The sequence below is a fragment of the Corvus cornix genome, chromosome 4 (assembly GCF_000738735.6).
Source record: "Corvus cornix cornix isolate S_Up_H32 chromosome 4, ASM73873v5, whole genome shotgun sequence".
Taxonomy (NCBI): Eukaryota; Metazoa; Chordata; class Aves; order Passeriformes; family Corvidae; genus Corvus; species Corvus cornix.
Window position 1 is genome coordinate 11212201 of NC_046334.1, and position 23727 is coordinate 11235927.

Below are 23727 nucleotides of genomic sequence, written 5' to 3' on the forward strand. Positions count from 1 at the left end.
CCAAACCACAAAGCTGTTCATCTCAGTTTAATCTCAGTTGAAAAGTGGTTGGAGAAAGCCCGCAGGGGAATAATGGCCACACAAACCAACACCTATTTGTTTACAAGAAGCGAGAGAAAAGTCAAGAATGGAATACTTTTTTTACTATCCATAATCAGAGATCATAGCAGAAGCACACATTGTTAAAAAGACAGGCTTTGCCAAGGATCCAAAAGGGAGGTCACTAGGCAATTACTACAGTGGGCTGCACTGACCTAGAGGTTTGAAATCTGTCACTCCATGATATTCTCATTCCCCATGTGTGAGGGATTAGCCATCCAGAAACACGGAAAAAAACAGCATGCAAAAATAAAAGGTTCTCTTCAGTCTGATTTCTTCAGACTTCATTTTAGTAGGAAATACTGTTTGCAGCTTTCGCATCAGTTCTCCCATGTCAGGCAGATTAAACAATACAAAACAGAGCACACAAAGACAAACAAAAGCTGGCTTCCATCTAGCCTCAGAGAAACTGCAGTCATTGTCATTCCAAGGCAGAGAGTCCTGCTGCTGACAGGAACATGCAGCCTATGCAAGCTGGTGCTAGTTTGACCAAGAGTGCTACTCAAAATGCTAAAGGGCAGTAGGGCCCTTCAGGGAAAGTGAGCAGTTCAGCTACCCCACTGAAGATAGACATCAGTGGCTTTTGCTGGGATGGCAATTCCCATTTCAGATTTCCCAAAAAAAGAAAGTAGCATCCGGGCTAAGTGATGCAAAGTGACTTCCATGGATCAATGGCAACACTCTTTTTCAACTTTGAGCAAAGTTTAGTTCACCCAAGCTTTCATTACAACGTCAAGTTTTTAGAGATCACCATAGTGTCAAGACCTCATGAAAAAGATTACCACAGAAGGAACTAAAGCTCTCATATCACTGAGTTATCTGCAACGCTGGCTGAAAATGAGGCAAATGCTGCCAGGTTGTATAAACTGGTGTACTAGTTTGAAAGCAAACCAGTGAGAGATCCCAAGTCAGAATTAAAATTTAATAGGAAAATTAAAATAAATGCAATAGTACAGAAACCCTGACAGAGTCAGAGTACAACCTGACACCCTGTTGGTCAGGGTGATGGTAGCAGTCTGATTAAATGGTGGCTGCAGTCCTCCTGAAGTGGTGGATGTGGTTCTGTTGAAGCGGTGATCCTGTAGAAGGATCTGGTCTTCCTCTGAGGGTCCAGTGGTGGTTACGTAGCTCTTGTCCTCTGGGAACCCAGTAGATAAGAGCTGCCTGTGGTGTTTCAAACTTCAGATGATATCCAGGTAGGAATGCTTGGTTGCTCCCCCTGGGCGGAATGGAATGATGTAACTTTATGGGTCAGGCAGTGAGGCTTGATAGCCCATTAACAGAAGATGTCACTCAGGAGGGAGTTATCAGGGATGTGTCATGGAAAAGACAGAGAACACTGCCCCACCTGGTTTTAACAGATGGTGACAGAATACATACTTTTGGTTACATCTTACATTGTAACCTAAGACAATTGGTAATGGCTTCAGTAGTTACCAACCCATAATACTGCTGGAAAATAGCAAGCAGAGATGTTCAGTTTAGAAATTCCTGTATCATTACCCCTGACTGGGAAAGCAAATCCCCAAAAGTTTCAAAGGTTTGATAAAATTTTCATGCATTTTAAGAGAAAAAGACAACTGTATTGCTCTAATCTGCTTAACCACAGTGGTATTATCAACTCCTCTCACCAAGAAACATTTCAGTGTTAAAACCCGTTTTTTATTTGGCTGCAAATATCTGTATGCATTAAATAGATGTCTGGATTACAGCAAATGCTGCCCTTTTTCGTCTCCTTGTTTATTAAACTGCTCAGCAGTTCATGTACATTACGTGAACTCTTCCTGGGGGACTTAGTTTTGAATTATACATGACACTTCACATTTCTAGTCAATAATACAATGCTTTTCATTTTTCAGTAGTTGCTTCATTCATTAACTCCCTGCAACCAAGTTGTTTACATTAAAAAGTATAATTTCTGCTCTTGCTATCTTGTATTTTCACAAAATTCATTTCTGCTCTTGCTATTCTATATTTTCATAGAATGACAGAATTATCAAGGTTGGAAAAAACCTCTGAGATCATCAAATACAATTGTTTCCTCATTTTTAGAAAGAAAGAGTTGGTAAAATTAAACTGTAGCTGTCAAAAGTCACCACTTAAACAAACCTGTTACATAAGCAAATAGTATGTATTTTCATACTCATGACAGGCACGCAGCTAATCTTCAAAATGTCTTTGCTTGGCATACAGTATTAGTCAAATGCTCTGAAGGCAAAACCTTGCTGGTTTTATTGGAGTTTCACAAGCCTACTTAGAAGGTACTGGCCCAAAGGAGTCAGAAACTGATCCAAAAGAGGCAGAAACCTGGAACTGTAATGACTTTTGTATCATGTGTCTTGGGCCAAGGCAGACTGACCCTGGGCTACAAAATTAAATAAAATTGGTGCCTGAACCACATGGAGTCCAAGGGGTGCTTAGTTTTGGTGGTGCTTCAGAGCTGCTTGCTGAATAGGAGGGCTGGGATTGAACACCCTGTGGCACAGGACAAGATGTCTCTCCACATCAAATCCCCCAGAATGGGATGAGGGAGGAATGGGATGCTGACTTAGAAACAGACTGACTGACCATGATAATCAAAGAAGACTAAAAAGGTTACAGTTACAACAGGACTAAGGGACAGGAGTCTAGCTGTACATAGGGCAGACCCAAAGAATAACATTGGAAAAGAGCAAACTCAGAGCAAACAGATGAACAGATGATTCAAGAACCCGGGCTGCCCCAGACATGGTTGCTTGCCATCCTTTGGAAATGGAATGGAGAGGACCACCACCTATGATGACACTCTGAGGTTTATCCACGACCCTTCTAGCTATTTGTCTAGAAGCTAAAATTCCACCTGTATTGATGCAGTAGCCCAAAGAGACTCTCTTCTGACTATGGCATCTTCCAGATTACACACAGCCCTGCCATGCCATTTATACACTCTCCATGGACAGAAATATCCAGGTAGCAATAACATGGGTATATAATGAGACAGGATGCTTCCCCACAGTTGTTAGTTCAAGTTTAGCAAGTCCAGCTAAGCAAACACAACATTCCCAAAAGATATACACAAACTATGACCCTGTGACTTCACACTGAGGTTTCTTGTTATCATAGAATTATTTAGGTTGGAAAAGATTTTTGAGTCCAACCATTTAACCAGCACTACCAAGTCCAAGACTAAACCATGGCTCTAAGTGCCACATCTACACATCGTCTGAATACCTCCAGGGAGAATACACAGATTTTAAAATCTCTTACTCCTACCCTCATTGCATGACAGCTAGACATATACCAGAGACACTCACATCTGAGCTTACAGGAACAGGTAAAAACCCCATATTGCATCAAGACACAGAATTGAAAAGTGAGTTTCCCTACATCATTCAACCTGTTTGGAAGCAAGCTGTGGAGGAGCTTTGAGCTGAAGGCACAGGGTTGTCTAGTTCTTGTCTTGTCCCATACTCTATTATTAGTTCAGCCCTGTCTGTACTGGGTGAAATCTCGTATCTGTGATGTCAAAATATGTTCTTACATCATTTTCACAGAGTAAAGCAAAATGCAGTCCTGAAAAGGCAAGATTATCTGTAGTTTTAGTGCCTGTTACAAGCCTTTGACTGTTTCTCAGCACCCCCATCGCACTCACTGCAACTTGTGAGAACATTTTCTTGATTTCATTAGGCTTTCACCTCCTAGCAAATGCAGCGTGCTAGCCAGCGTAATTTGTTTTCCCCTGCGAAGAGGCTTTGTGAAAGCTGGAGCTGCAGAGTCTGGATTCACCCTGCACGAACACACTGCAGTAATCTATACAAATAAAGCACTCGGGGTCTGCACCAGGGTGCCCTTGGGATGTGCTCTTTGGCTGTGGCAGTAATGTGGATAAGAGACAGCAAAGCCTCTGAGCAGCACGTGCAAGACACAGATTCATTCACTCTAATTAGACTTATGTCTTCCCTGCCCCCCTGTATGTCAGGAAAAGTGAGGAAGATGGACACAAGAGGCTTCACCACTCAGACCTGCAACCTACCAAGTACTATATAAACTGGAACTCAGGAGCCATAGCAAGATCTACTGGACTTAACCAAAACAAGAAAAGACAGTGCAATAAATGCACCCCCATTCCCATCTGTCCTCTAGGTGAAAAGGAAACAGTCTTGCTACATATGGATGGTTCCCACACATACACTGAGAAATAATAATAATCTGTCTATAAACAAAGGAGGCTAACAGTAGCATAGATTGATTTCAGCTCATTTCAGGACTATTCTGTATGTTCTGAAAAGAAAATAGGTGATGGGACTGTGAGCTTAACCACCCAGGGTCTGGTCAGTATTAAAAAGTGATGAAAAATGTAATCACATTTTGTAATCACACCACAGAAGCTGGTCAAGGGAGACTGATGGAGAAACTATGGCTCTACTTTTTTTCCATAAGGGAAGTTGAGGAGAAAAGCTAATGTGATGAATATGTTGGCTGTTAATGCCAAGTTCCATAGGCAACAGCCTGAAATTTAATCCTACGAATCACTAAAAGGAAAATGTTTGGTTGAAACAGCTTGCTCTCAGAAGAGCTCCCCCCTCCTGCCCCGAGTCTGCTCCTGAACAAGCTGCTGTTGTTCAGCACATCAACAACACAGATTAACTGTTAGATAATCTGATTTGAGGGGGGAAGCTCCCCACTAGCCAAGCCACACTCTCCTAAAAGCACAGGGTATAAAGAGTCACAAATATTAATAGCACAGTCTGGTCTTTCTTTTGTCTTTGCACAGAGTTTGGAAGCATTTCTTCTCCAGTCAAAAAAGGCAAAGGATTTCATGTGGTGACAGCCTACTCTCTGCTTAAAATGCCCACACAGAGCATTGAAGCTGCTGAGATAAGATACTATTCTAGAACTATAAGCAATGCATATTATGAAAACCTGCCTTTAAAATGACAAATAAACATCATCTAACAACACTTTACTTTTAAATGCATAAAATTTCATGTATGTTTTTTATGTTCCTAAGCAGAGAGTTAAACCCCCATAGTATGTCTTCTTTTTCTTTTGCTTCCAGCAGCTTTTAATTAGTCAGGCCTATTCTCCTCTATCCTGGCAGTGATCCTTTTCAAATGGTTTTATTTCTTGCTGTCAAGTCCATGTAAATGGCTGTTGCTGAATTAGAGAGATCCGCTTTTCTCCACCCAAAGAACTGATTTAAATCATAAAGCACTTACCAGGAAAGAAGCAGGCAGTGAGAAACAGCAGCTGCTGCTTTTTTGAGCAGCTGGACAGCAACAAGCTAACAACATCACAGCAATATTTGGGAATTTTTCAAAATCAGGACCTGTGTATCCTCTGTATAATTTTTTCACATTTACACAGGTTCTAAGAATTTACTTTGTCTGGGCTTCAAAACTGAACCATTATTCTGTGCGACTTTAAGTATTTTGCAAGTATTATACACTACACTAAGGTAAGTAAAGTACATTGCTCACTGCAAAGAGGAAAGGAGATGTGCACATACGTACTAGGAGATACCTGGTTCTGAAAGTCACAACCCAGCCTTAATACTTGCTGGAACTTTCCCAAACATCTAGGACAGCCTTGGACGAACCTGGTCCTTAGGGACTGTGCAGACAAGGGATTTTCACTCTGTAAGCCTGTTTAGTACCTTGAGGGCAAAGGCATGGCTTAGCACAGGTACCTCACCAATCACTGCACCATGGCAGATTAGAGGAGCAATGCGATGGCTGGCCTGGGAAGGGTTATCTGAGGCCTATATTCTGCAAATTTCTTTGCCAGACACAGACTGATTTGTAGAGCACCTCCTTCCTGAGCTCACTTCCCTGCAGAGGCGTTAAATCCATCCAAAGCTAAAAAAGTATCAATCCAGACACTACATTGCCAGTGCACTCTGCTGCCTTTGTTTAGGCTGCAATGTTATGCTGGAGGGCATGGAAGCATCTCAGAATTGCTGAAATTATGAAGAACTGACAAATTCTGACAAAAAGAATTAAACAACTATGTTGTTTAATACAGAGCAATAGTTACAAGAAGAATTTTTAAGTGCAGCCTAAGGGACTGATTTAGTGCGTATGTATAGGGCCACTGGATCACAGCTGAATAACAGCACTGACATCCTGTTGTGCGCATGATGTGCCTAGATGTGTCAAATAAAACGGAGCTGCAGGAAAAGTGATCTTCAAGTTACAGTACAAACAAGCACCCATCACAATGTTGTCCACGCAACACATTTGTGGAGAGGGGAGAACAGGTGCACATTTGGCACTCATTAAGAGTTAGTGCCTGCAATCAGGATCCTTGACCATTAATCCCAGAAATTTCCATTTGTGAAAGATGTTCAGTCATTTGGCCAGATGTTTCTTACACAGCCTTTAAAAGAAACTGCCCTATGTCTGTATCATAAATATTTGACTGCCTTAGTCACTTAACAATGGAAATTTATTTAGCCAACAGCTTGCTAATAAAAAACCAAACATACAGCTTCTCTGGATGTTTTGGTTCTTTGTCACACACAGACTACAGGCAACATAGAATGAAACAGTACAGTTCCAGATTTTTTTTTTAGTAGGGAAGTAATGAAATTTATACTGTCATAAAACCAACTCTGAAATCACAAAAACATTCTCTTGAGTTCTAGCTTAACTTGGGTAAATGACTTTCTGTGCAATGCTTTTAGTGATATAGAAATGTACACTTGCAATTATGTCCGGCTACTAAATAACTCTTTAAAAATTAACCACCACCCTGCCCAGAGTAGCACATATGTTTTTTCTAACGATGCCAATAACAATTTTGACCAACCAAAGAAAAAGATTCAGAAGTGGAAGCAATGATTATACTAAATGAAAAAAAATCTCTAATAATGCTTCTCAGAGTTCAAAAATTGGAGAGACTCACTTCCAGTGTCAAAAGAAAAACAAACCAGATCCTATTCTTCTTGGAATGAAAATGCCTTAACTCCAATGGAAACAGTCAAATTCCACGTGTGAGCTTTTCTTCCACTGCTGTTTAACTAGCAGGAGCCTAGCTGAGTTCTTCATAAACTTATAGCTTAGTTCATGGCTGCAAAGTACCTCCATGGTTCCTGCACTTTTGCACCAATATGGATTCTGAGCCAAATGCTTGAGTCTGAACACAATCAGCCTCTGAGGATTAAGTCTTTATCTAAGCAGGAAGGGGAGATACCACCTACAAGGACAAATTTCCAGAGATTCCTCTAAACTGATTTTAAAAGCTAGTCCAAAAGAGTCATTATTATGATTAAATGTCTCCTGTAGTCAAGATGTTCTTACATAATTTTAGACAAATCTGTAGACCTCCAAAATTTTAGCTGGGGCTGTAGTCCAGCCTCTTCTCACTCAAGAAACATTTTTATGCTAATTTCAGTCTAAGCTGGGAGAAATCCTTTGCGAACTGCTGCCATGGCACATACCATGCCTCAGGCACAAGGCCTCAGACATTCTGCATTTGAGGATCCATTGCCATTACCAAAAAGATCAAGTTGCCAATGTGTGTATGTGTGTGGTCATCACATTCTAGAGTAGTTTTTCTTCAAAACATCAGCATGCACCTTCTCAGATACCTCAAATCTGGTTAAACTACATATAAACTATTTATCAAGTGATTACCCAGCCAAAGCACCCACACTGAAATCAGGACCACCATAGATAGAAAACCTGCCATCCTTCTCTCTTCTAAGCTAGAGATTTATGAGAGTGGTGAGGCAATGGAAGAGGTTGCCCAGAGAAGCTGTGGATGCCCCATCCCTGGAATTGTTCAAGGCCAGGTTCAATGGGGCTTTGAGAAACCTGGTCTAGTGGAAGGTGTACCTGCCCATGGCAGAGGGGCTGGAACTCAATGATCTCTGAAGGTCCCTTCCAACCTAAACCATTCTATGGCTCTACGATTCTATATAAAAGTTACCTTTCCTTAACCTTTTCAGCACTGAGACTCCTTGTAGGTAACTGACAAAGGGAGATTCAAAACCTAATATCAAAGAACCATGTCCCAGTTAATGAGTATTTAGGCAAAGTGTTTAAGTTCCTCACTCTCAGGGCCTTGGTTCGACAGAACAGAAAATTGGGGGCCATCTATTCAGCTTCTCAACCTAACCCTTCAGATTGCTTCTCCTGCCTGAACACTCTAATAGGACAAAGGAGGTAATTAGACTGCAAGCAGCTGGACTGACAAAGGATTGGGACCGCACCTTGTACAAAATGCTTTAGGTTTTCGTCTTTTGTGAATCACTTTGTAATGCATTTCAAGAAAGCAAATGCATGAAGCAGGACAAAGAAACCCCAGAAGTTGTTCCTTCTGTGCCCACGACTACCACACAGAAGTTTGACATCAATAAATGAAGTTATGGTAAAATCAGGAAATGGAAGGCTGTCAGTAGACCTGTTTCCCATAACTACATTGGTATTTGGTGAAGTTTTCAATTTGAATAGCCTGTACTAAACTAGACAGTCTAATTATTCTTTCTCATAACAAACAGTTTTCAAGAAAGAGCCTTGGATGTAGGACGAAAATACCAGATGGATCATCTTCCATTTAAACCATAATGTTGCAGCTAAAGAAAGCATAAGGGTGTCATTCAAATTTTGTGCCCTGTATTCTATGCTCCAGGAGAAACCTGACTGAATGAATAACTACTGAGAATGAGGCAGTAAAATATGATTTTTTTTATGACTAACAAGAATGAATTTGTCCTACCTTTGTGTTTCTCTGCTATGCTATTACTGAGTAATGGAAGATAGTTCTGTACACATTTATTATCCCAGATTTACTGAACAACAGAAATCAGCTTTCTAATGTCCAGTAAACAATGAACAAAGAAAACTTTTAATTCTCATTTGTCTGCCTACTTTCATCTCACCATCCTGTTATTAGTAAGATGGACTTAAAAAGCCAGTTCTCCCTCTTGGGACAAAGCACAAACCAAACATTCTGTACCATCCAGGATTTTTTTCTGTAGTTCATTTATAAACCAAGTCTTACTGCATCCATAAAGGAATACAGAAGAAAAAAAAGCATCATTTTGTGGGCATTATTACAATGACAGGAAGCAACCTCTAATCCAGCTACTGGTACACATGGTATACATGCAGCCAATTACCTTAGATCAGCTTACATTATATTAGAATCACATTCTATAGTAATGTAAAATATAGGTATATTTTAGTAAAACCAACATTTTTTTTCTCCTAAGCAGATTTCAAGTATTAGTATATTTACTTCTCTTTGATGTGTATTCTCATTCTGCATTTAGACATGAGTAACTGTGTTACGGCTCATCTCATAAAATTGTTTAGAACTTTTATCATCATCATCATTGTAGTGTTTTTTCTGAGAACAGTATTATTTCTTCTCTAACTAAAAAGCAGCTAAAATATAGGAGCAGAAACAACTGGTGTGAGGATTCATGGACCTGATGACAGATCATACAACTAAAAAGTTACTCCCTGTAGAATGAGTTATCCATGTAAGTACAGAATGAAAAAAAAAATCAACATTTAATTTCTATAAAAAATATTAATATAATATTGGTGGAAAATGTAAAAATTAAATTTTCTGCAAAAATTTTTATGAAATGTTTTTCCATTTCCATACATCTTCCTTTCCAAATTTGATGTATACTGCTTTTTCATGTAAAAAAAGCCTGAAATCAAAATCTTTTCCATTTCTAGATTAACAGAACATTCGTTCACCTCTTCTCAATCATTTAGCCTTCAGTATAAGATGCAGCAAAACATGGCCTTTTAACATCAGCTCAGATGGGGCTTTTCAGAGTGCACGACACACAAACAAGGAGTGGATCCAAAGAAAACTACTATGGGAACTGTACAACTGATTCTAATGACAAAGATCACTAATCACAATGAACACATATTGTGAACAATATTAAATATACGAAGTAATATTCTAATGGTTCATCACATTATGCTCTAATGACAGAAGATCTCTCCTGAATCTTGAGTGTAGTAACTGAAATACTCAGAAAAGATGGAGCAAACAGAACTCATAAGATGAGAAAGAGAAGGTTTTTATTGTAAAATTACACGCAGAAAGAAATAACTTTCTGCACTGTCTAGAACCAAGTCCTGTGCCAATAATTTTACACCTACTGCAGTGCATTTTTTCAGCAGGAAAAAAGAAAGCAGCCAGGCATGGTCATTTGCAGTGGAATTCAAGAGCAACAGGACTCCCTCTCAGATACTAAAAATTTTCTTCATGATCATCTTGAATAATAGTTAAGAGCCATAAAATTGAAGAGGCCAAATGTATCATTTATGAGCTGAGAGGATTTCACAGGGTTTTTTTCTCTGTTAGAAATAAATTTCTCCATGCCTTTATTTTAATTTCTGAAGCACATTAAAGAAAAAAAAAAAAGAAAGCAGGGTGGTAAAAGTTGACAATTGCCTAAACATCACATGTGAATCTTGCATCAAGACAAAAACCTTACTATTTATTTTATTTTTATTTAGGAATTTTCTTCCACAATAGCTCTATATACTTAAAGAAGTCATGCTACCATCACACATATTTTAAAACAAGAGAGAGAAAATCTTTAAACTCTTTTAAATCCTTTTTTTTCCCCTCCATATTTCCTGACTTCCCAGTTTTAACAAGGTCTTAGAACCATTAGTATAATCTGTGACACAACCAAGCATGAAGTCTCAAATTCTCCATCATCAAGCAAGCTCTTCTGAAATTAATGCTGGATGAGAAGTGTTGTACCAGGAGGACCACAGAGAGATTTTAAGTATGCAGAGTTATTGTCTTTCTATTACTCGCTATCCATTACATCATTAACTATTACAGGTTTCTACAAGCAAGCACCACAAAGCAAGGAATAAAAAAAAAGAAAAAAGACAAGGGAATAAATCAAGGGAAAAGAAAACTGTAAGTTGGCAAAGGTGAAAAACCTAGCTTCTGTTCACAGAATCGTCCCTTTTCAATTCAAAACATGAGGGTTAAGATGGAATACTTATTACAAGTAGCTGTGTTTTTGAAGTCAGTGGATCCTTCACTTAAACACATCTGGATCTTCAAGGATCAAATATATCTCGGTTCGAAAGACAGGTGTCTACTAAGGAAGGCAGAAAAGCCTCCCTTGGAATGGCAGATGCGACCCCCTTTCCCTCTGATTTATTATAATTTTGAAATCAAGGGGGCTTTTAGGCAAAGATGTGGGAAATAGGAATAACAGTTCTTTACTATTATATATATATAACCAGTCAAACAAACAACAATAACTATGGCAGTAACAGCAAACAATCACAAACCCAGTCCCAGCCTTCTTGGCTGTCAGGCCCTTTCCCCTCGGGTGCAGTTCCGCTCACAGCCGGCAGGGGCGCTGGCGGCTCCCGGTGAGCAGGGCAGGTGCGATGGTTCCCCCGCGGCTGCAGGGGGCGCTCCGGAGCGAGCTCGGGGAGCACGCGGCACTGGTGCCCTGGGATACTGGGAAGGGATGGAACAAAAGCTTCAGAAACCCCTGGGCAGCCGATCCCAGTATCCAGCCGGACCCTCAGGAACAGCAGACTGGAACAGCAGACTGGAACAGCAGACTGGAACAGCAGGCTGGAACGGCAGGTTGGAACGGCAGGCTAGAACGGCAGGGACGAGCACAAATCCCGGGTGGCGGACGATATGTATCCAAACAGGGAACCCCCCGGAGGTCTGGGCAGGCAGGGTGAGCAGGGCTACAACGTAGCAAAGGCTCGAAGCAACAATAGGGGCCCGGCCATGGCCCGGCTCCCAGCGGGGCAGGGAAGGTGGGCTGGGGATCCTGGGGTTTCTCCGGCAGAAGGAAAAGCAGCTGATGAAAAACAGCCTCCCTCTCCGGCGTTCAGGGACTGACTGTCCGCACACCCAGATGAAAAAAAAGAATAGCCAGATGCATCCCACCCCATAGCCACCTCTTTTGTTTTTCGTAAGTACCCAGCAATTTGTCCCCCTAGTAACATGTATGGGGAAAATTCCTTTAAGAGAAAAAAAAACAAACCAGGAGAGCTCCTAAAACCCCAACAACATATTATATATTCCACAGTGCCTTTTCAGAGACCCAGATGTAGGTATCACTTCAGCACTTTTTTACTGAAAAGCAGCACAAAATGAAAATCTCAGGGAATTCAGGTACTCTTCCATGCTTTGTCTTCTGAGACTTTTGGATGAATAATTCATTAATGGGTGAGTGAAAGAAAAGAGGGAAAAGGTACAAGAGCTTTCTCCTATCATGTACAAAGTGTAAAAGACTGAGTTTTCAGAATAAAACCTGCTCCTCTAAGTACATGCATATTCATAACAGCACAGAGGGAAAAGACAATGAACAGTACAGGTGGTATCTTATATTTCTGTGGGAATTCTGTAACAAGCATAGCTAATCTTAAGACCTTGAATCATACTGTGGAAATATAATGAAAATCTTAAATGTACCCAGAAATTAATGTATTGGGCTCGATTAACTTCTCATAAACATAACTGAAAAACCTGACTGTGATGGGGGCTCTGATTTGGGCTGGAAACCTCACAGAAGCACTTAGAAAGTTGGTAGCTTTGCCTCTCCCTACTGACTTTGCTATGTGCCTGTCCCTCCCACCCGCAAATGTCACTACAAAGCAGACTGGAAAACACACAGCTCTCCAAGTCTTTCCTGAAACAAAACCCCACCTGTTCGGGATCCTGCTGCAGAAGCTGCACATCCTCACACCTTGCTGAAGCTCTGGGTCGCCACAAAGCACTCAACAACTGTGGGATGTTCCCAGTGTGGCATGCTCCAGCAACGTCTTAAAAGAGTGGGGGTGCTAGGCTTGTCCAAAGGCAGCGGTGAGACTGAGGAGAAGCTATCCCTCTTTTTTCCAGAAACAAGTCCTCATATAAAAATGATCTGAATATCAAGCAGAAGTACTAAGGGAAAGAGAGGAGGAAGGAAAAGTAAGTAACTCTGCATGAACCTCACATTTCCTTGTTTCTAGACCTCATAGCTTTTTTGGGGAATAAAAAACAAAAAAAGCCTTAACAAAAAAAAAAGTGGGAACTTAAAATGATTACACTTCCAAGTTTCACACAGAAAAGTGACAAAGAGGAAACCTACAGCACTTTATGGTCTCATTTGGAAAAACTGACAGGTTGGAAAAACAGGTTAGAAAGAAGAACTTAACTGATGGAAATTTGAATGATGAGGGTTGGAGGCCTGCAATGAAATATGTGAGGATGAACTACATTAGTGTAGGTAAAAAGAGTACTTTGAAATACAACAAAATTCATAGCAGAGGAATGCAGTACTCATGGTGGGTAAGGGAGAGGAACATTAAAAATATGGTTTTCAACTTTTCTCCTTTTACTTTCTGACACAGTTGCAGTCATTCTCCGGGCATAAGCAATGCTACATAAGAAGAGTCATTAAGAACAGCAGTCTTACTCATATTTAATTAAAATTGTATCTCTTACATTTTTTTCTTTATTTAAAGAAATTTAACTACACAGGAACCAGAGCTCTCAATATATTATAAGGAGGATTAATTAACATCACTACTTCTTCCATTTTGGGAGATTATTCAACACAAAAATTCAGAGGACAACTGCAAGTTTTGGCCTCTGTAACACTGATAGTAGTTTCTTAAAAAGTCCCCTAATAGCAGCTTCCCTTAGCAGTGCTGATGGTGAAAAAGGGCTTCTGTAAAGCACTGAAATGAAAGTTCAAAACAATAAGAAAACAGCATATTTTTAAAAACTGAACAAAACCGCCAACATATTAACTAGGAAAAAAAAAAAAAAAAAGGAAAGCAAAACGAAAATTTATGCCACTGGCAGTGGAAATGGAGAGCTCAATATTTAATTAACCTGCTTTCATACCTGGCTATCATTTGTATTCATTGTTTGTTTGTTTGTTTGTTTTCTTTCCTATGGTTAATTACAACATGAACCAGGCATGTCTTTCTTCTAGCAGGTGGATCTCTCCCTCTTCCTTCCAGCTCAGGACAATGTTGGTAAAGATTCACGTGAAAAAACTCTTAGTATATAGGATATGTTGATAAATGAAAGAATAACATTATAACAAATTTAAGGAAATAGTTTTCTTTTTTAAAAGTTATTACATTAAGTAGATCGAGATTTTTATATCACATATGTCACTGACACACAAATATTAGACACCATCTAATATACCTTTTTGTCAAGAAATAACAGCACTCAACAATATCAAAGCTATCCTTGAAAGGAAGATTTAAAACTCAGTCATAGTGCCCTTATATTCCCAGACAGTATTTCCGATATTATATTTTTCCTGTGAGCTCAGTAAGTTTTGTGATACAGCTATTTATGGACCATGACTGCATGCAGATTTAATGTGTTAAGCAATCAATCTTATTAACTGCAGAAGTTTTAATCCACCTTTCTTAAGGCAAAGTCTTAATTATCCTTAAGCCATGGTACTTTGCTAATAACAGCCTTTATCACACCTGTTCCAGGTATGTAATTGTGTCCTGTCAACTTTGCCATTCAGAGCTAAGAAAAGAAAGACAACGACCCCTGGACCTTGTACAGGCATATACTGCACTGTCAGCTAAAATGTCTGATATTTTTTACTTGAAGACATTATTTTGTAGTTGATGCTGCAACTAAAAACTATGAAAGAGGTAAAGGAGACGCTAAGGGATATGGCAGTGCTAAAAAGGAAATTCCGGTTTAGAAGAAACACAGCTTAAACAATATAATCAACTGTTATCTTTCTTTACCAAGTTAAAAATAACAATCCAAATGTACTGACCACATGTTACTGGCTAAGATCTGAGCTCTTGATAACTCATTAAGAATAATAGTGAGTACTTCACTGCGTAACTTGGAGCCAGCTCCAAGCTTAGACAGATCAGGCAGATGCCGGAGACAGCTTTAGGTCAGGGCAGGACAGAGCCCAGCCAGCTGCTGGTGCAGTGCCAGGACTCGGAGCACGTAGCTCTGCAGCCACTGTAGAGACACAGTCCTGCAAACCATTCTCTCCAGGCTCCCCATCTTTTGGTTTTCCCCTGCTCCCTCCTTGCCCCCTTCTTTGGAGGACCCGTGCCCAGGCTAGGCTGCCACAGAGTGCAGGTTTGCCCAGCAGTGGTGCTTGGCTCAGCTCTATCCTGAGCAGCATTCCCAGCCAGCTCCTGGCCACCAGGCTGACTCACTCCCAAGTCAGTCTGTCTACAGCCAGATTTTTAAATGCATGAACTTTTTGTTTAAATTCATAAAACTGGCATTCCTCCGTGGCTTATTCAGATACTGCTTCCCGCTGCAGCACACAAAGGCCACATTTCTTCCCATTTGGTTTTAAGTCTGGCCTAGTTAGTGATATCATTGCTAATGACTCTCCAGTCACGGTTCTGCTGCATATATTTTCTTTACCCTTATTTTTGGGCTTCCTACTTCCTCGAAAATATCTCCTCATGCCAAGACCAATCTACTTCAAAACAATTGCGAACCATCAATTTGGTTCATATTAGTCACCTGCAGTATTGACAAATAAGTGAGTTTGCAGACTGTGAACCCTTTGGAGAAGAATTTTGTCAAGTCCAACCTACAGAACATCAATGTATTTTATACATTAAAGGATCTATGGAAAGACAAATCCAGCCTGAACTACTTTTCTGCTACAGCAGGAGGAAGTTGCTAATGTGATTTTCTGTCAAGAAGCACATGCCAGTGTATAAAAACCAGGCTCTTATATTTTAAGTTTCTTTAATTACCTGCCTGCTCAAAGGACCTACACTCATTATATGCCTCATTCACATCTCCCTTATCATGTGCTCTGGCTGTTCTTCTGCTGTCTAACGCTCCTGGCATTTTTTCCAATAGTCTCCCAAGACACTTCCTCCTGCCAACAAGTTCAATGGCCTGAAGAGAGGTGTGCTGTGCCACTTTCTGCTCCTCAGAGTACGTGAGGAACCTGCTCAGGTTGTATCCTGCAGATACAATGCAGGACCTCTGGGAGCCCAGGGTATGCTACAATGCCTACAAGGGTACTGGAAATCTCTGTTTAAGTGACTGAATCCCGCTCCCAAAGTCAGGTTTTTTTTGCTCTGGACAGCAGACACGTATGATACCCTGGTGGCATGCTTCCCATTTGAGGTTGTGTGCATAAATCACATGTTTTCTGGCAATATCATGTCCTTTAAATGGTTTGTCACCTGTTTTTTCAAGGTGCCTTTTCAAAGCTATGGAATCATACCTCCAGTAAAGGTTTAAATGCCAGCTTTGATGCATAAATTCTCTCTGAGGCAGAGCAGAAGAGCGGATCCTTTTGGTTCAGTGAACAGATGCTGTCCCATCTCATTGGGATCTCTTTTGCGGGTACATATTGCACAATCATGTGTAACTCTGGGATATGCATCTGGAACTTCTGGTCTGTATCTTTCGTCTCCTTCATGCTTTTATCTAAAGCATACCAATAGCAAAACACTTTTAATTATTCTAAACTTACCTATTAAAACGCAGCATTTCCAGATTTGAAGCCTCCTCATTTCTACTTGAGAACGTATTACCACACAAATATACAGGGATTAAAGAGACAGAATGCAAGGAAACAGCAGTATGTTGGAGTCTTGCTATTAATTATTATTCTCTTAAGGAGTACAGAAAAAAACTCATCAAAATGTGCCCGTCAGTGTTAAGCCCTGGGACTGTGGTGGAGATGTGGAATGGGGGTCAGAGACAGCCACTCATCAGCAGGCTCCTGCAACACCAGTGTCTTCAGCAAAAGCAGCAACTCCAAGAAAAGAAATACTGCTCTGTGGGATTCTTTTTAGGGGACAAGAAATGGAAAGATGGAAATAGCGGCAAAGGAGGAGACAGAAAGCCTCAGAATCTCTCATCTTTATGCCCCTCTAAAAGAAAACCATGGAGCTCTGGAACTTGGAGATTTCTCAATATGTGTGTGGACGCATGAGGAGGGAGCAAAGTTACAAGGACAGCTCAAAGACATGAGAAGAATTCAGACAGAAAATTAAAAGAGAGCAAGGAAAAAAAAATCTGATAATCTTCAAATGAAACAAAGCAGTAAAATCAATTTTCACCCCGAGTCATCTCCCTGGTCCCAGGTAATGCAATATTCAGCTTAGACTCAGTTATTTTTCAAAACAGCAGTACTTCGGTGTGAACAGCAAGACAACCTGATTCTTCCAGTCACACACCCATCAGCCTCATCCTTTTTCCTGACCTTCACGGGATTCATCAGCACATCAATCTGCCCACCAGATCACTTTCTGCTTAAGCACAAGAGTATGATTAATAAGCAAAGGTAGGGTCAATGAGAACTCAGTCACAAAAGCAATCAGGAAAATACATCTAAATAAATGTGACTGCTGTGGGAGAGGTGAATTGTTGTGTGCACTACATGACTCTAATCTTCCGTTTGTACCAACTCCCACCACCATGTTCCCCTAGATGGGAACGCAAAAAGCGTGGCCCAGAAACCAGTCAGACACAAGGAGTGTTACCTAGAAGGGCTGTGTTTTATTTCCAAAAGGCTGCAGGCATGCTCCTCATAGAGCTATATATGTGAACAATATTACACAAGGAACAGAGACCAAATTCTGGGACTGAGACTCACCTCATTAGTGAAGCTATATATCAAAGCACAGAAAAAGCAGTTTCATAGACAAGCACATCAATTATATAATTATCCTGCTGGCACCAGTTCAGCCTCTTCTGCTTCTACTGCATTTATATTCAGTTTATGTAAAAATTTTCTGCACACATATTGCTTATTTTTCAATGCATTTCTTATTCATAATTGCTGTTTGCTTTACATTTGTTAGCTCCTGCACTCACTTGCCCTTGACCTTTTTGTTATTTAAAATAAACAACAAACAACAAATCCCACAAAAAGAAACACTTGCAGAGTGTTTAAAGGAGAAACATCTATTCAAGGAAGAGAGAAAACTACCACATATGCAAAGCAGTGTGGTGACAAATACATGAAATGATTAAGTATTCATATTCTGTCCTGTAACTCCCTTTGCATTTAGCTTTTGAAGAAGGGAAGCAAAACAGAAAGGTGATCACTCCTAACAAGGAATAAAAATGAAACAAACCCAGCTTTTGCACACAGATTTTTCTCATCAAGTCCTTTTCTTCCATTAGCTTTGACACATCACTCCTGAACATGCACATCTCAAAGACTCCAGGCACAGGACACGAAGCCTCTCCCTGGTGTTCAGATTTAGGGAACAGTGATGAACCGGCATCTTTCTTCTCTGCCCCTTCATTCCCACTACACTGCATCTGAGCAGATCATTCTTTCAGTTGCTGTTTTTCAGGCAGTGTTTCCCCATGATGCTTTTTTCTGGCAGAGGCAGTGGTCATTTCATCTAAGCGCCAGGAAAACGAACCAGCAAGTTAGGCAAAAATGTGAGTGCAGCTGGCAGAGCAGCAGAAAAAGCAGGCTCATGGCATGCTGTCTGGAAGACAGTCCTCACAGCTTATGCTACTGTCATATTTAGATTACTGATGCATTTTATTTTCTAAACAAGCTAAAATCCCTCCCTTCTTCCCCTCTTGCTCATACACATACAGATGCTCCCATCACACAAATCTCTGTCTCACTATGTACAATTCAGCCACAGCTCACTACAAGCTGATCAAGTTATCTTTGACACTGAAATAGGAATTCAATCTGAAACAGGCTTTCAGAGAAAGGAAGAGTATTGTTATACCTGACCAATCAATCTTTGCTTGTTAAGCAGTACCAAATAATCTCTCTTTAATTCCATCAACTCAGATTAAACCCTCACTCAACGTAAATGCCTTTCCAAGAAATATGCAACATCTTTTTTGACCACAGTCATCTTCATCACAATTTAGAATTCAGACTTGGTTAGAAATACTTTATCTACTTTCAGAACAGTAGAAAAGTAAAACCCAAAAAAAAGATTGTCAAAGGATACCTACTGAAACATTCCAGTAACCCTACTATTGAACTGCTGAATAGACAATGAAATTCAAACATTTCCCAACAGCACAAACACAGAGACAAACCACAGCCAGTATCTGAGTCTATTGTCGCAGTTGCACATCACAGTCTGCCAGGAAAGCCTCCTGATTGCACCAGAAGCTCTGTGGAAGTCTGTGAGCTGTGACATGAAAACAGAGGTCCAGGATGAGAGATACCACTTCACCAACATAATCTAAATTGTATTTTTGGACTCAAAATCTGGGTACTTACCAGAACTACAGCCTGAAATGTCTTGTTCTCTGCGCATCCTCCTGAAGTACTAAGTTCCCATGAGCTATGCAGCACTCAGGACTTCCAACGGATCCACATGCAGCACATTTCCCACTAATAGAGATAATGGAGTGACTTTTTTTTTTTTTAAACTTGAGTGTTAATAAATAAAAGTATGTGTCTGATTTTCCACCCAGTTATCACCACTGGCAACTGTACACTCCCTACTTGCAGCTGGGGAGCGTGTGGAGTACAACTCCAAGTAAGGAATACTGGCTATCCTGAGAACAATCTCCTTGATTTTTGTTGCTTCGTGAGCTTCTGATTACAGGTTGCTGCTGCACTACTGAAACTCTTCAGAGAAATTATCAAAGTGCAAAATTAATCCATTGAGCATATTGAGGATCCAACACTGCAATCAGACAAATTACCCACCAGTTAAAACCTGACAGCATGCCTTCCATGTTTATATGGAACACGCTAGATCATTTACTTCTATATATCCAGTTTAATAATGTTTAAAGGGTGTTACAAAACCAGATTATTAATACACCAAAACCAATTATTCCTGACCATCAATACATCTCTTGTCCAAGTTCTCATCTCATCTGTGTCTGGTCCTGCTGATAATCTTTTCCATATTCATCCTTAATATTACGAAGTATATCTCACGAGGAAGCTCAGTCTTAAGTTTATCCCTCTGGGGGCTTGCGATAACTCAGGCACTTTACATGTTACTCAAATCCTCAGTATGCAACAGAAAGTACTCTGAAAATGGAACGAAGTTATTCCACTGGAAACTCTCCAAAAAGAGATCAGTAAGTATTGGGAAGCTCTTGGTATTCGCTCCACTGGGAAGGGAATGCAGGTCAATTCATTACAACTGCTATGATCTGACAAGTGCTCTTGGTACCCAGGCCTCCATACAAACAAGCCTTGCTGCATCTTAAATAACGGCTCTCACAGACAGAATAGGCACTGCACATTCCATGGACCTGCTAAAGCATATTTGGTCAATATTAAAGAGAAGGGACAACGCAAGGACTCAAACAATCCATGACTTGGTGATTACAGAAACTTTTCCAATAATGACATGCACCTAGTCAAGTTCATTTTCCAGCTTTCTATCCCCATTCTGGTCTACTGTTAACTGCACTCTCTTTTTTTTTTTTTTTTTAAACTTAAGTAAACATAACCATCGTTTATCTGCTATCATCAACTCTTGTTGATATATTTTTTTAGACGCTTCTGCAATGACAGAGGAAGAAAGTGAGTTTTGCTTATTTATAGGTATCTGCATTCACCTCTGAGTAGGTGTTGGAGGTTAGGATTTGTTCCTTTTTTTAATTTTCTTTCTCTTAGAGAATTTTTCTCCCATTTGTTGCCTAAGAGACCGGAACAACGAATATTTAAGAGAGACAAATGATGTGGCCAAGATGGGGGGAGGTGGTGCACCTGGCTGCAGTCTCTTAGATGGGAGGCTTTCTCTTGGGAAAGGCTGTTTGCTCGTAAGAACAGCCATTGTACTGGGACCTTTTCAACACCTGACCTCACTGGGAAGGACCCTCACCATCTGCTTGGGTGCCTCAGGGGAAAATCCAGGACCCCGACCCCCTGCAGAGGGAATGTCTCCTGGTCGCTTGCAGGAGCCCGGCTGCTGCTGCCCAGCCCCGCTGTTTCTGCTGCTGCTTCGGGCATTTTGCTACACTTTAACCTGACATCCCATGTCCCCCCGACCCCCGTGGCTCCTGACACGGCTTTGGTGTTTTCCCTACACTGTGTTTGCCACCCTGGCTGTTCTTGCCTCTGCCATTCCAGCCTGCTGCTCCAAAGTTCCTGCTACAGTCCACTTCATGACCCAGAGGGGCACTGAGACTGGCTGCTTCCTGTGGGTTTGCAAAGGAAAGCCCCTTCTCTCTCTCTCTGTCTCTCCCCTCCCAGTGGCAGAGCTGCCATTGCCATGTGGAGAGAGACGGCCGAAACTCGCACCACAGCGCCCCCTGCAGGCGCGGGGGAATCATCGCAGCTGCCCTGCCCGGCCGGGAGCCACCAGCGCCCCTGCCGGCTGTGAGCGGAACTGCACCCAAGGGGAAAGGGCCCGCGGCCGAGAGAGGCTGGCACTGGCTTCTGGTTCTGCTTGCTGCTGCTGCTGTTGTTGTTTTTGTTTGCCTTGTTTTATATATATATATATGTATGTATGTATATGTATATGTATGTATGTAAGTATGTATATTTTAGTAAAGAACTGTTATTCCTTTTCCCATATCTTTGCCTGAAAGCTCTGTAATTTCAAAGTTATAATAATTTTTAGGGGAGAGGGTCATATTTTCCATTTCAAAGGAAGTTCCCGCCTTCCTTGGCAGGCACCTGTCTTTCAAACCAAGACAGTAGGTTCAAGTGAAAATGATTCCATTGCTGTAATAACCTGCTTAATAGGCCTGAATCAGTGAGTACATCACTATAGTAGTGTTATAGTATAGTAGGTAAGTAGTGCTAAGGAAAAACACGAACAGGGATGGGGAAAAGGTGACGTTCAACCCAAACAGCACAAAGGACCTGCTAGAAAAACTTCAAATTTAAAATGCTTTTGTTGCTCAAGGTTTGATTTTAATAAACTTCATGTGATGCTTTCCAGGAGAAGGCAGCCTGGGAATATGCTATAGCATATTTCAGGGTCAAAATCATTCTGACTGTTGAAACACTCAAAACTATGGCCTAAATTATACACTTAATTTGGCCAGAGATAACCTTTCTTAATAGCTCTGAAATACGCCAAGATATGGGCTTCTGAGGATCAGGGCTATTCTCAAACAGACAGATTTTTGATGTGCCTTTCAGAGGTCCTGAGTAGCCACTGTTACTGCTAATGGAAGAGTTGCAGGTGCTTAGCATTCCTCAAAAAAGACCAAAGTTAAATCCCTGAAGGCCATAGCCATTAACTATTTGCAACTTTTCATATCAAATTGGAGTTTGCATAATGAAGTAAATCTTGTCACCAAAAGGGACACAATCTGCAGCAGTGATATGCAATGAAACAAATTTACAACAAGGTTAAAGTAAGCAAATAAAGATTGCCACCTATGCAAAAGGACGTGTCATTAAAGTGTAAAGTTTGTTGCATTTATTTTTTTCTTTTAAACCAGCATTGAACAAACAGAGAGAACTACCAAACTTTTAGCTGAACTTGGCCACACCAAAACCAAGGTAATTCAAACACCTCATTACTTGACTGCAGTTCCATAGGACAGAGCAGTTCAGCAAAGAGGGTGTTCATGATGATTCAGTTCAGCACTGAACAAAAATAACACTTATTATTAGCATAAGCAGGTTCAGCCCCCAAAATGTACCATTCCGTCACCTGTGGTGATAATGTGTGCTGCATGCATCTTACTTCCCCTTCTAAGGGATAACCAAGGAGCACTGCATTGGGAACAGTATGCCCTGTCAAACTATCCCCATTCTCTAGGAGATTCAAGAATAAATTCTTGCTTCCATGGGTTTTGGTGAGGAACAGCACTTACAAGAACCTACAGTATAACTAGAAAACACAAATTTATGTCATTAAGTATATGATACAGCTTTGGGAGGTTTTTTTTTCCTCCTGAAGCTCTCTGTGCTGAACATAACTCACTGTTATTTCAGCTATTCTTAAAAGACATCGCCAGTAACTTTCTGTGACACATTCTACATTTGACTGGCTCTTTCTTTACTATTTTTTGTTCAAATTCTTCTAGTATATTCATTTCTTGAGAGCCCCAGTTGGGGGTGTAAGAAGGATTGTAAATCTTCAGCAGGTTCTGCCCTCAACTTCACTTGCATTTTTCCCAGTAATTTTAGAGAGACAACACAGTCAAGCCAAGCACTGATTACTATGGGACACGGCAAAAACTCGTTTTGTGAAAAACATATCCTGCTCTCAAATATATTTCTCTATCAATAAAATACTATTTGTCATTAAGTAAACAAAATGAAAAAGCAGTTTCTCCGCCCCAAGCTCTGTTTTAAATGCCCGAAAGGACCATTTCTCAGAGACAGAAGTCACCATGCACTTCAAATTCTGACTGCACTAATCTGAAGCACTGAATTTTGTATCTCACTCCATCAGTGAGCATTTTCTCTACATTCTAGCAATCAACTAAAGTGAAGAGATAGACAGGATCTTTTTATGGCAAGGGAGTGAGTGCACTGGCATTCAGACAGCGAAGCTTAATCTGGAATTAAACTCCGCAAGCGTGCCTTAAATGCCACTTCCACTGCTCATTCACATTATTTTCTCTAAAGGTTTTTCCCCTGAAGCAAATATAATACGATTTTGAATCATCTACCAGAATGTCAGAGCTAGAGTTAAGTGCACTTGTTTTGCATCAGATTTTTTGCTGCTGTTGTGTTCTGATCATTCCAGAGCTCACTAGTGAAACCATCCCAAAATAGCACTGTCA

The 23727-nt window shown here is 40.6% G+C and overlaps 1 protein-coding gene and 1 long non-coding RNA gene across 2 annotated transcripts in view; both read right to left on the reverse strand.

Annotated features, from left to right (window-relative positions):
• Positions 1 to 23727, reverse strand: part of RNF150 (ring finger protein 150) — a 116055-nt gene that overhangs the window by 64516 nt on the left and 27812 nt on the right. The window lies entirely within an intron of this gene.
• LOC109146320 lies at positions 17558 to 21315 on the reverse strand. The gene is made up of 2 exons (XR_002048281.2): positions 19289 to 21315; positions 17558 to 19196 (listed from the first exon to the last, which is right to left on the reverse strand). It is a non-coding gene; the product is annotated as an uncharacterized LOC109146320 (long non-coding RNA).